The sequence below is a fragment of the Cygnus olor genome, chromosome 18 (assembly GCF_009769625.2).
Source record: "Cygnus olor isolate bCygOlo1 chromosome 18, bCygOlo1.pri.v2, whole genome shotgun sequence".
NCBI classification, from domain to species: Eukaryota; Metazoa; Chordata; class Aves; order Anseriformes; family Anatidae; genus Cygnus; species Cygnus olor.
In genome coordinates, this window is record NC_049186.1 from 4,875,143 (window position 1) to 4,888,804 (window position 13,662).

Genomic DNA, 13,662 nt, shown 5'->3' on the forward strand with positions numbered 1-13,662 from the left:
GTTTCTCGCAGTGCTTTACCCCTCGTGGCTGATTCGGGGGGAGCACGGTTATCCCAGGGGCAGGCTGAGCTCGGGGGCAGCGTGCCCATCCCTGTAGCCCAGGACCCTGGGGGGTGAGAGCCCACGAGGCTGGCAGCACCCCCAGGAGCTGGGTGCTGCGAGCAGCCAGGTGAGCCTTGCCTCAGGGGAACGGGGGAGTCCTCCGGTCTGGAAATGGGATCTGGCTGTGGCTTTGCTTCCCCATCAACCTGTTTGCTTTGTGGGGGCTCACTGCTACATCCCACGGCGCCGCTTCCCCAGGCACCCCTGGGTGCTGCCAAAAGGAGGGCCCTGGCACGGGGCTGGGCAGAGGCCGGGCAGGGAGGCAGAGAAGCGACCTTGGTGGCCGTAGGAGCTGAGGCAGGAGAAGCAGCTGCTGAGCTCAGCAGAGGTCCTCCCATCCTCCCCCAGCTCATGCACCAGGGAGGTGACAAAAGCGATGAGCACAAAGAGCATCCCCACAATTAAAGGAGCTAAATGCTCACAGAGCCAATGGGTGCCCCATGTCCAGCCCCCAGCAGCACAACCCACCAGCGGGGATCCCTCTGCTTCCTTTTCCCTAAAAGTGGTGACCCAAGTCAACGATGCTCCAGGTAGCGCGTGCTGCAACAGCACCAGACGCAGGCGAGCCCGCAGCCAAAAGGCAGCTAGAAATTTCCCATGAAACAGCACTTTTTGCCAAGGAGAAGTAAGGAAAAAAAAAAAAAATCCTCTTTCAGAGTTTCATGAACACAAAAGTGTTTTTGCGCTCATCCATGCTTTTTATAGGGAAAGGGGCGCTGCCGCACCCAGTCTGAGCAGGATGCTGCTGGGCTGAGGCAGGTGGACATAGAGACGTGCTCTGGATTTGCAGGAAGAGCGGATCAGAAGCAGCAGCCAGCCCTGCTGAGCCAAATTCAAGCCCCTGGGACAGCTCTCCCTGCCCTCCAGGGCAGGCAGCCCAACATCCCAGCAGGACACCCCTCCTCGAAGCTGTTCCTGGGGGCACCTCACGGAAACGGCCTTCCTGAGGGGCTGGGGGGAAAACCGGGCATCCTGCCCCAAAGGTGCAGAGCAGGGGGCTGCGAGAGTTATTGAACTGAATTTTGCTGCAGGACAGGACCCCCCCACCTCACCTGAGGATGATTCTGGGCCATGCCAAGCAGCAGCAGCCCAGCAGGCAAAGGGCAGGCAGGGACCAGGGAGGAGATGGTGGCCCCAAATGCCTCCCTCCGGGGCTGCCCCAGGCTGGTCAAGTCCCCCTCAGCCTCACAAGGGGCAGTTTGTCCAGAAGGCAGAAGGTCAGCTCCACCACCTCGGCTTCCTCCAGGTGCCTCCTGCAGTGCCAGCCAGCCAAAAACATAAAGCAGAATGAAACTCAGAAATCTGGTTTTGGCAACCCCGGTTTAACAAGCTTTCGTCCTGGCTCCAGCCAGCACGTTAATGTGGCAACCGGCCATTACCCTGCATGGGATCACCGAGGCATTAGTGATGTGGTAACAGCTCTATTAACGATGTGCAAAACCCCATAAACACATAAATTAGTGGGAAAACCTGACTCAAAAGGACATGGCCAGGTCTCCTTGGCACAGACCTCAAGCCTTTGCCTCTTCCCAGCTCCACGAGAAAACACTGGGGGAATCACCTGGGGAGAAGCAAAGGCATTACCCATATACCCAGCCCAGGAGAGTGCAGGGGACAGCAGGGAACAATTGGGGCTCAGAGAGAGGGATGTGATGGGCCATGGCCCAGGCAGAGCTCTCGGTGCTGCTGCGTGCAGGATTTGTCCCCTGTGATGGAGACGTGGTGTTCACCAGCCCCGCGGGGCTCCTGTCCCCGAGGAGCAGCGCTGCAGCAGCCGGTCCCTTTCCTGTGCTGCTGCTGGAAAGAAAAGCTTAATTAACTACCAGCCCGCTGTCTGTTTGAAGCAATAGATCTAAAATCCAAGGATGGCAAAAAAAGTAGTGAATTATCTTCTATGGAGGCTGGAAAGCAATGCCCCCCAAATCAGCATGATGAAGTTACACGCACAGACAGTATGTGCATGTTTGTTGTTGTTGTGCATTGGGCAGAGCAGGGAACGGAGGGAGCCTGCTCAGCAGACAGGTGGTACCAAATAAACCAGTTTTACACCAGCTCGAGCCCCTGCCCAGCCAGAGACAGGCACGGAGCATCTCTGTCAAGGGGTGCAGGCAGGCACCTTTGTGGTCTGCTGGTAACCCCAGCCAGAGCCGCAGCTCCACCTTCCACTTGTGCCCAGCAAAAGACTTGGGAATTTTCAGCTCGTCCCAAGCATCCAGTTACTGAGTCTAAATGCTCCCTGAGCCAGCCAGTTCTGGGTGAAACAGTGGCTTAGACCACCACAGCTAGAGAAAAGGGGCTATAAGTGCAAGGGGGGGGGCTGTAAACTGCTATAAATGGTGCTTAAAGCACAACAGCCCAGCACAGGGGGACCACCACCGCCACTCGGCTGAGGGTAACGTGCCCTCAGGCAGCTCCAGCTAAGTGCCACGGGTCATATTGGGTTTGGGGTGCAATGCCCTAGGGTTGCAAAGGCACCCCAAACCCTCCAGAGACTGCTCTGCTCCAGCCCTGGGCCCCTCTTCCATGACTGGGGCTCCGACCCTGCCCACGTTTCTCCTCGGAGCCTCCAGCTGCTTGGCCTTCGTGGAAAAATAATGATCAGAGCAGAGGAGAATCACAGCAAGCCACCGAGCTGTAATGTGCTCCGACAAGCTACTTGTCTCAAGTTCTCCCTGCACACAATTTTACCCTTGAGATAGGAAATATAATTTGATTGCCGGAGCTGCAGTGCCCAAATGCTTTGGGCAATAAGATCACTTAGTCACAGTAACTTCTCCATCCCCCTCGAGCGACGCTGCTGCATACAAGGACCTCTTTATTGGTACGAAACAACTCAGCTCCGTCGCTGGCTCAGCCTCAATTACAGCATTCACGCCTCTGTCCATCTCTGTAGCAACAAGGCGGAAAGGCTCCCAGCCTGGTGCTGATCTCCTGCACCAGCGAGCCCCCCATGCTGCTCAGAGCTGCCTGCCAGTGCCGCGATGTGCTCCGGCTGCACCAGCCAACATAGAGCTGCAATGCGCACCCAGGCATCCCTGCACCACCAAAAGCATCGAGGCTTTTGGCCCATTCTCAGCAAAAAGTGCCCCAGGGCACTGAGCTAAGAGCAGGGAGGGGATGCAGCATGCCAAAGCCACCTTGTGTCCCTGCCCTTGGGAAACTCGGGAGCCACAGACCTGAGTCAGTGCCACTGGGATGCCCCAGGGACATCAGGTGGAAAAGGAACGAGCCAGGAGGTGGCACCAGCCCCGGTGTCCTGCTGGTGACAGGCTCGACCCAAGCCCTGGGCTTGAGGGTTTTGCCAGCACTCTGCTTGTATTCACTGCAAATATTGCACAGGGATAAGTCAAAAAGAATATTTACCTGCCCTGCAGCCAGGGTATGGCTAGTAAGCTGCAGTGAGTGCTTAGGTTTGAGGCCAAGACCTCAGACATCCATCACGCCCTTGTTTCCTGCCCCTACAACCCCACCCTGAGCTGGAACCAAGGCAGCAGACCCCAGCCCCACCACCTGCTGCTGTCCTCAGCCCCGGGGCTTGCATGCTCTGGCTGGAGCCACAGCTTAAAACAGGGGCACCTTGTACCCGTGACCACTCAGGACATCTTTGCCCCAAAGATCTGGTGAAGAATAAAGTCAGCGGTGGGGCCAGGAACAGGGGAACACGCTGGTTTTGGCACTGGCAGACACAGCATTTTAAGAGCAGACCAAAATTTGACCGCAAGCTTACAACAGCCAGAGCACACCCCTGGGAGAGCAGCAGCACCCAACACCCCCGGGGACGCTGCACTGGGGGGCGCCAGCCACAGACCCCAAGCAGGGACCTGCCTGAGTGCCCCCAGGGACGCAGAGGCTGTGGTTCCCTGCTGGCCTCAGGAGCTTTTGGCCACCCTGCTCCCCCAGAGCTGCAAAGCAAGGGCAGAGCAGCAGCGAGGCCGTAGGAAACTTGGTTTCTGGGGAGCCTGGTATCCCCACACCAGGTCCCCAAGGCTGCTGGTGGGGAACAAGAGCCAGGCAGGGACCGTGGCTGATGGGGACATCCCCACAACGCCAGGCATGCAGCACAGGGGCTCCAGAACCTGCTGGAGATGTGCAGGCAGGTCAGCGGGAGCACAGCACCCTCTGCTCCCAGCACCACGGAGCAGCACCTGCACAGCCCTGCAGGAGAGTTCGGGGAGCTCCTGCCCTCACCAGCCCGTCAGCACCACAAATCCTGTGCTGCCTTTAGCTGCTGACTCAATTCCAGCTTGGGAAAATGATAGAAAGGTAAGGATGGCTCCTTGGGTCCCAACAGGATTGTGTGTTTTGAGGGGAAATGAAGCTAAATTTCCCTTCTTTTTAGAGAAGGGAATTAGTGCGTTTGTCTTATGGTGTTAATTAAAAGCAGCAATGACCCTTGCTTCACCAAGGAGAAAAAAAAAAAAAAAAGAAAAGAAAAAGCAAGAGGTAAAAGGTAAAAGGTAAAAGAGGTAAAAGAGGTAAAGCCTGAACCAGCTTTATCAATCTGAAACATTTCCTGAGTGCCCTGCTGTGGAGGGAAGTGCCCAGTGGAAACAAAAGCAGCAATTAAAAATTAAAGAGAGGGAAAGAGATGCCGCAGAGCACGGAGGTGCCCTTGTGCCATCGCAGGGCTGCAGCTCCCCTTCACCTGACACCCGCAGAGATGCTCCCGGTCCTCACAGCTGTGGGCAGCTCCCAGCAGCCCAAAGCAAGGCAAGAAAGAGGAAACAAAGAGGGGACGGAGCCAGAAATCCTCCTCTGGAGGAGGTTGTTTGAGGCTAAGCCCCCGGAGAGCCCCAGGCAGGCAGCGCCTGCTGGGTTGGGTCCAGATGCCTCCAAACCAGGTCCTGGATCCATCCCTTGGTCGGGCAGGTTCCTCAGGGCTGCCACATCAGCTTTGTCTCCTCCATCCTGCTGGCACACACAGCAGGGCAGCATTTTACAGCCCAGCACAGTCTCAGAGGACGCTCCATTGCTCAGCCATTGAATTAGCATCGACATTGCGCAGGGGAGACCAGAAGAAGAATAGGCTGGAGGAGCCTCGCAGGCTGGTTAGCTCCTGCTGCAAGCTCTGCCTCCCCTGACAGAGGCTGCCCAGGGCCAACTGGTGCCCCCCAGGGCTCAGCCAAAGACACTCACTGGTCTGGCAGCACCAAAACGCACAACTTGGAGAGGTGTCTGGGCCTGAGAAAGGGAGAGGACGCCAAGAGCTGGGAGGAAGGAAGAGCTTATAGCCTTCCCCAACCACTCCCTGCTCACCAAAACTCAGCCCTGGGCTGCAAACACAGCGCCCTGCAAATAGCCAAGGCACAGGGGAACCAAAATCCTTCCCGGCCCTCCAACACCCGGGCACATCTGCACCCTGCTCGCCTCCCCAGGGACATGACGTGCAGTCACCACCTCTGCCAGCAGCTGAGCCCCTCACACCTGTGACCCCAGCACCCAGAGGCAAGCTGCAGGCACACATCCCCTCACCCCATCCCTTGGGCACCACGGGATCAGGGAGCAAAGCCCTTGTCCCAGCCAAGGCAGCCCCCAAAGCTCCCCCCAGAAGCTGGTGCGCCCCAGGCAAGGCGCTTCCCCTGCCAGCACCCAGACACGGCTCCACAGCAGGACAGCGGGCACACATCCACCCCTCAACAGGAACTACACACCTTCACATCCCATCTCATACACCCACCCTGCTCCCTTCATTTTCCCTCTCCTAACGCCCCCCAGCAGGGTCAGGCCCCATGCAGGGTCTCCACTTGCCAGTCTCAGATGCAGAAGAGGGAGACCCCAGGGCATCCTCCTCACAGCCAGCCCCCCACTCCTGCTGGGTTTTCCTCCCAGCCCCTCTCGGTACCCCCAAACCTCCACAGCTATGACCCCACAATTAACACCAAGCAATCCCAGAGCCCTCCCATGCCCCAGAGGCCACCCAGACCCATTGCACCCCAGCACCCCCAAACCCCTCAGCTGCACGCAGCACAGCACCAAGCAAGCTGAGGGCACCAGCAGAGGCAGGCACCAAGGGACATCAGGCACAGCTTGTTTTTTATTATCAAGCCTTTTTCCTAATGCAAAGCACCTGGGAGACCCTGGGAGCACCTCCTGCAGCCTCCCAGCCCCATCCAGCCTCAGGAGGTGGTGATGCTCTGGACTATTTGAGCACAGAGCAGCTGGGGGCATCAGCCCAGAGGCTTCTCCAGCCAGCACGGGGTGATGCTCGAGGGGATTTCATCAGGTACCTGCTGTGCTTGAGGCTGCTGTGTTGGAAGGCACCTCCCTGCCATTCCCAGACATGGAGAGAAGTCGCATTTTGCAGCCCTACCCCTGCCAAAAGACTTCAAAAATCACCTAGGGAGTTTTATGTTGTCCTGACACATTCAAATTCATAGAGCAACAAATGTAAAGCCCCCAGCTACGGGCTGAGATCATGCAATTAGGCCACTGAAAAAATAAAGCCCTGAAACCCTCAGACATTTAAACCTGATAGGCTAGATGAAGAAAAATGGTCGCTTTTCACATGCAATGAGTGGAAATCATTTTAGGTTTTTATTATTATTATTTTAGAAGGGAAATAAGCATATTTCAATCCAGTCAAGAGTGAAATTGAGTTTAACAACAAAGCAATTTGTATTAGTAGAGACCCAGGGAAAAAACACAGATGAATAGAGGACTCGGAGATACAGAGAAACGTGTCAGACAACGGTGGGATTAGGAACTAAAAGAGACTTTGCTTTACTGCTGCTAATATAAGCACATAATGATCCACCTCGTTGCTGATGTGCTGTCTTCCCAAATAAACACCATAAAAGCACAACAGCAGAAAAGACATCAGGCTGCAGCCTCCCCTTCAGCCCGCAGCACCGGTTTTGCCCCTGGTGGACAATAAAACCTGTACTCGGGGCTTTGTTTGCTCCGCGTTGGTGTGCAGCTTGATTTTGGGATGGACTCCTGGCACGACAGCATCTCTGCGGGATGCCGAAGGTCCTCGTCGTGCCTTGTTCCTCCTTTTGAATCATCCCCATTGCACAGGACCGAGGCCACTGGGTTAAAACTTGGATGTGTGACCAGTCTGAAGCATCAAATGTAGAAGCAATCAGTGTCCCACATCTCTTCTGGCTTTAAGGATTCGCCTCAATGGGCAGCTCCGCTTGCTTCCCCTCAGCACAATTCATGACTCGAATAGGGAGACAAACAAATATTGATTACATGCATTATTAAGTGGAATTTTTGGGGCTGTTTTCTTTCATTTTTCTTTCTCCCCATCGCTCTTTTCCTACAGACAAGGAGGCCACCAGACAAGAAGGCTTTTCTTATTCTCCCGGGGAAGAGTGCGGCCGGCAGCGCTGCGCTCCCACGTCTGCCCACATCAGCACCCTCTCCGGGCCCTGTCTTCTTTGATTTCCCAAAACCGAGAGGAGAAAATAGGAACCAGCAAACTGAGGAGAGACCAGAGCCGTGCGTGGCATTCACGAGGATTGATAAATCTCCTCCAACACGAGCAAACCACCAGCCTTCGCTGCTCGCTCGGGGGGGAGCACCCCCCAAACCCCTGCAGTTACGCGTTTGTCTCCTGGAAGCCAGTAAATAATTCAAACTCCTCTTTTTTTTTTTTTTTTTTTTGCTTTTGTTTTCATTTTAATTAATCCACATAGAATTTTGTCCTCCAAACACAATTGCGGCAGCGCAGGAACAGCAGGTAGAGAATCTCATTACCCAGCCTGGCAGCCAGCTCCTCGCGCCGTTATTAATAGAGACGTCACCGCGCGAGGAATTAATAAAACCCGACTGCGAGGGGGAAGGGAAGGGCTTCTCCTGGAGCTCGTCGCCCTCTGCCTGGTCCCCAGGGTGCTGGAGATACCGGGGGGGTGCTGGGCTCCATCCTGTCCCCTCCCTGGTGTCTGCAGCCCCTTCGTGGCTCCTCGTCCCCTCCAAGCCCAGAGGTGCCACCTCGCCGGCTGCTGCGGGATCCCGAAGCAAGGCGAGGAGATGGAGAAGCCCATCCCCATATATTTGGATGCTGCCTCGGCATCAGGACATGATATCACCCATGGGTGGCTTTGCAGGGGCACGAGCAGCTCCAAGGTGATGCCAGAAGGACGCAGTGGGGGGGTTCCCGTGCCCGATCCCATACCCGTGCCCCGGGAGCTCCTCGTTCCCACCCAGCTCCAGCTCTCGCAGCTCCCCACAGGGCCGTGACCTGCTCGGGCTCATTGCCTTCATCAGCTGCACTCAGCAGCACATCGCTTAGCAGCTTTAATTAGAGGTGTTAATAGCGCCGGGAGCTCGGGGAAAGAGCAGCGAGGCAGGAGGGAGCACGGTTTGCAGCCTGAGGATAACAACGGGAGGAGCTGGGAGACCTGAACCTTCCCAGGGCTTCCCCTCCTGCTGCAGGAGAGCCGCTGGTGCCCAGCACGGGGACCATCGAGCTCCAGGAGGCCACATGAGATTGCTGGGGAAACATCACCGGCGCTGATTATCCTGAATAATTTATGCAGATGTTGTTATGCATCCATATTTTACGGAAGGCTTGCAAAGCCGAGATCCTAGTTATTCACAACCATTTGCTGCGTTCCCAAAAGACCTCATCCGTGGCAGGGCAGGGAGGTGGGATCAGGGTGCAGGTTGCACCTCGCGGACCTCAGCTCCCCGCAGCACGGAGCAGCATCGGGGGCAGCCGCGTCCCCAGGGACCTGCAGCTCCCTGCTGCGGGGCTGGGGTGGGTGGGCTCGGGGTGCTGCAGGCTGGGACCTTCCTCCCAGGGGCTCCCCGACAATGAAAAAAGGGAATAAGGAAAAATCTGAGGTGCACAGACCGTGCTGGAGGAGGACACAGCCCAGGGAAGCCGGCTGTCACCCAGCAGAGAGGGTGTTAAAGGGAAGGTGCTGGATATTTCGCCCCCTGTGGCCCCAGCATCCCTGTCCCCTGTGTCCCAGGAGGGTCACCCCACCCCGAGGAGGGCCACCAGCGCTGCCTCCCCCCCCGTTTCTTGGTTTTATTTCCTTTCCTTTGGAGGCACGCCAGGGAAGTTTCACTCAAGCCAGGCTGCCTCTGCCTTCCGTGAGCCTCACCTTTTAATTACAGACACATCCCAAACGAGGCCAGCCACCTGAGGCAGGGCTATGGAGACAAACGGGCTCTGCCACGCTCGGAGCCTCATTTATCACCCACAACGATGCTGGTGTGCCGAGCCCCCCGCTGCGGGCAGGGAGCCAGCAGCACCCCCAGCAGGGGGAATTTCATCAGGCTCAGCTCCTACAGCACAGGGTGGTCGGGTACAGAGCTCGGGGAAGGAGCTGGCGCCTGCCCCAAGGCGAGTACGAGCCCAGGGACTTGCCCAGAGCCCAAATCCCTCCGGGAGCTTGCAGCACGAGCAGTTATAGCACAGCACGGGTGATTTACTGGGAGAACTGCTATCTGCGGCAGCTGTGAGCCATGAGGCTGTAGTACCAGCATCTGCTTCGGCACGGAGGGGTCGGCAACGACACAGCGTGATTTACGGAGTGGGAGCTGCTGTTTCGGCACAGGGTGACCCTCCCGCCTGGCTGAGAGCTGCCACCAAGCCCCAAAGGCCCCAGGTCTTGGGGTGATGAGCTGGGGGTGGCAGCACGGGGGAGGGCATGATGCCCTCCTCCAGCCCCCCGACAGGCTGCCACCTCCACACAGCTCCACTAAAAGTTTGGAAATTTGGAAATCCCACCTCTGCAAGAGGCCACCAAGCCCCAACAGTGGGTGTGCGCTCTTTGGGGTTTCCAGGACGCAGAGAAAACCTAAGCACTGAACAGGGTTTACCAGGAATTGCTGCCAGTTAAAGCCCGTAGGGATGCTGGCCACGCATTAAAAGATCCATGCAGCCCAAGCATCCTCCTGTCCTGGCCCTTAGAGCTTCACATGGGGCTGACAAGTCAGCTCCACCAAAGCAGGGCTCTCGTAGCCCCAGGGGAGCAGGGAAACACAGAAGGGGTGGAAATCAGGACCCATCCCACCTTGTCCCTGGCCCCGATGCAGCAAACCAGGCTGCAGAGGACTAAAGGAATACAGAACACAGCAGCTGAGGGCAGGGAGAGCACACCTCAGCTCCAAACTTACAAAAGGAGCCTTTTTTTTAAATCTTTCCTAGGGAAACAGCTTCATTTTTTTTTTTTGTCTGGAGCAGCCAATCAAGCCCAAAGAGTTGCATCCAACAGCGAGAGGGGAAAAAAAATACAGGTCTATTAAAAATGATGAAAGACACCTTGATCGTGTCCTTTTAATGTAATTAAAAACCTATTTAAAGGCATGCCAAATGTTTACTAATTAAATGAGCGCCTCATTCTGTAGACATAATGGAAAGAAAAGTAATCACGATACTTTTAGCAAATCCCAGGTTTTTAAAGAAATAATTGCTTGATAGAAAATGAGTTACTAAATTAAACCATTCTTTACCAACTGCGGTGTGTTTTTTTTTTCTTTTCTCTTTTTGCTCATTTTGTGCAGCAAGTTGAATCCCCAAATTACCTGGGATGGGTTTTTGTTCTGAATAGTGAATGGTTCACATGAAAGGAATATAGAAAGGAGAGAAGTAGGACTGACCAGCGGGTCCCCAGGCTCTTGCACGTGGCTACTAAAGAGAAAAGGGCGATGCGGTTGGAACAAACTGCAGGGTCTCAACCTCCCCTGGGGACAGAGGACCTGGGAAAGGTGCCTGTGGGACTGATGCTTCGTGGTGCCCTGGCTCTGCTCCATCACAGCCACCAGGAGCCACCAGCGGAGGCAGAGCCCCGCTCAGCCCCCGAGCAGGATGGCCACGAGGTCAGCAGTGGGTCGTCAGCCCCACCTGGGGCTTGCTGGCAGAGGTTGGGGGGTCTCCATCCTTGGAGGCGTTCAGAAGCCCCCCAGACACAGTTTGGGTGGCCCCGCAGCGGGGTCAAACCGCTCGGCTTCCCAGGTCCCTTCCCAGCCCAGGCACCCTGCGACGGCCCAGGAGGGCAGAAAGGGGCTGGCGGCAAAGGCAACGCTGCAGCCCCCAGCCCTGCCCGCCAGTCCCAGCTCCCAGATCCAGCACAGAGGGAGGGAAAAAGGAATCCAGGCACCTCGCAACCAACAGAAACCACCGGACACCCAGCACAAGGGTCTGGGTCCGTCCCCTCCTCCTGCAGGCACTTGCAAAAGCAATTCTGGCCAAGAGACAGCTCTTATTTCTGCGCATCGAGCACGCAGCACTTAATTGAACATGGCTCCATAAACCACCTGGCACTTATTTTTTCAGCCCAACAGCTCTGCCTGGCTTTTTCCAGGTGGAGGCACGGACCGCAAACACGAGCCTGTTAATTTAAGGTGACACTAGCCCGAGAGGAGAGGTGGCAGAGGCGCGGCGGCAGCCGACATCTGCACCAGCAGCCGGCTGATGGCTGGCTGCGAGCTGTTGGGTTGCAGGGCACTTTGATAGCAGATGGAGAGTCTGATTGCATTTGTTGATAGCGGATTAGGAGGCTTATCTTTGATCTTGACTTTCCTCCAGTTAGCCGATTTCTGGAGGGGCGCTGCGGGGAGGTGTTACGAGAGATTTATTAACAAGATAAACTGCAACGCCAGGAAAAGCTGCTTCGGCAAAATGCACTCTCCCTCTCGTGCATGCACAGACATAAATCCACCCCCTGCTTGACTACACTCAGCATCTCTCCTCCTCAGGGGACTCGAGCAGACCGGCTCTTCCCCTCTCCGCGGGCTGGTGGAGCTTCACAGGTGCAGTGGGAAGCTGCTGCAGCCCTCCCTGCCCAGCCATCCAACAAAATCCAAAAATGCATTTAATTGCCAACAAGGGCAAGCCTAAGCACCTCACCAGTCAGGCATCCAGGGCAGAAAAACCTGGCGCAACTCCATGGCACAGCCTCTCCCAGCCTCGGCTTCTCTCAGTTGCTTTTGCAACCAGCTCCAGGCCCCTTTCCAGGAGCTGGGGGCACGCACATAACCCTTTATCGGGGTTACGCGGCTGGCCCCTCGCACACAGACCAGCCTGGAGAGAGCTGCTGAAGCCAAGTAATTAAATTTCAGGTGTTCTTCCTCGAGCTCGGTGCACCAGGCATCCCCCACACACCCCAGAAGCAGACTCACGGCCGCAGTGCTCCCATGGTGCAGGGGCAAAGCCGAGACGTGCTTTAAGGCACTTGCCCAAGACCAGCCAAAGGGCAAAGACTGGAGACACGGAGCTCAAAGCTGCCTCTGCTGCACTGTGTACGGCTCAAGGTGACACTGCTGGCTCGACTCGTGCACTCTCTGCTCCAGGAGCAGGAGTCGCTGGCACTGCGGGGGGACGATCCCAAACCCCCCTTGCAGACCCCACACCAGCAGCCACGGCCACCGGCATCCTCCAGAGGAAGGGGTCCTCTCAGCAGCTCAAAGCAAAGGAAGAAGCACCTCTAAAGCAACCGACAGCAGCCGCATATTTAATCTTACGCTTCACTACGAGCTGCAGAAATTGGCTTTCCTCTGAAACAGCAGCTGTCACCGTGCCAGGCACGCCGGTGTGCCCACAGCCCGGCAGCATCCCCAAACCTGCAGCCGGGGCGATGTGCTCAGTGACAAACCCCTCAGTTTGCTGCCTTCCAGCAGCCCGTTTGCTCTCTGAGGATTAACCTGACCTTGCAGCTCTGTTTCCCTGAGGGAAGCTGGGGGAGAGGCGTTGCCTGGTCCCCAGTGCCACCGCACGGCCAAAGCACGAACGACCTTCTGGGGCGCAGATCAACAGGCCCGCCGTGCTCTCACCATCAGTGCCTGGGGTATTTGCAACAACCGAGGCCTCGTGCAGAGGAAGGATGGCATCGGAGGCTGTTCCCGTGTCTGCCTTCAGCCCCAAGAATGATAAATGACTCCCGCAGCCCAGCCACAATTCATCTCGGCTGCCTTTAGAGCCGGGATCCGAGCACAGCCACCACTTAGCCTGGCCAATTTCCTCTGCTGATGCTTCACCCGTGACCCTGGCGGGAGAGACTCATTAATTACGGAGGCTGGAATTGTCTCCCCGGCAGATAAGGGGGGAGCCAAACGTGGGTCAGCCGCCGCACGTGACCGGCAGAGCAATGAACTCACCAGCAGCTGCTGCTACCAGCAGCGAGGGCAGGGCAGCGGCACGCTCAGCCAGCCCCAGCACTGCTGGGCAGGTCCACCTCGGTGGGGACAATGAGGATGCCTTGGGGAGGAGAGATGCTGCCACGTTCAGGACTTCTTTGGCAGCTGGAAGAGGCTCCCTGCCCACCTGGGGGCTCCCAGCACCTGCGTGTTTCGGGTAGGACTTTGATTCCTGCATCCGAAGTCCTACCCGGACCTGCAGCTTCGTGGCTCAGGGTCTGGCAGCCCATGCAGTCACTCCGGGAGGGCAAAGGTGCTCGAGAACACACACACACGCACCCCAACCAGGCCTCTGATAAATCAAAGTGCCTGACATACCCCACAATACCCTCAGAGGATAATGCTCAGAGGCTCTTACCACCCTCCTGAACCCACAGGATGAAGCTGCCGCCCCACAGAGGGCAGGGGAGGTGTCCAGGACCAACCTCATCCCCAAATGCACATCCAAATCTGCAGCCAGCCTCTCCT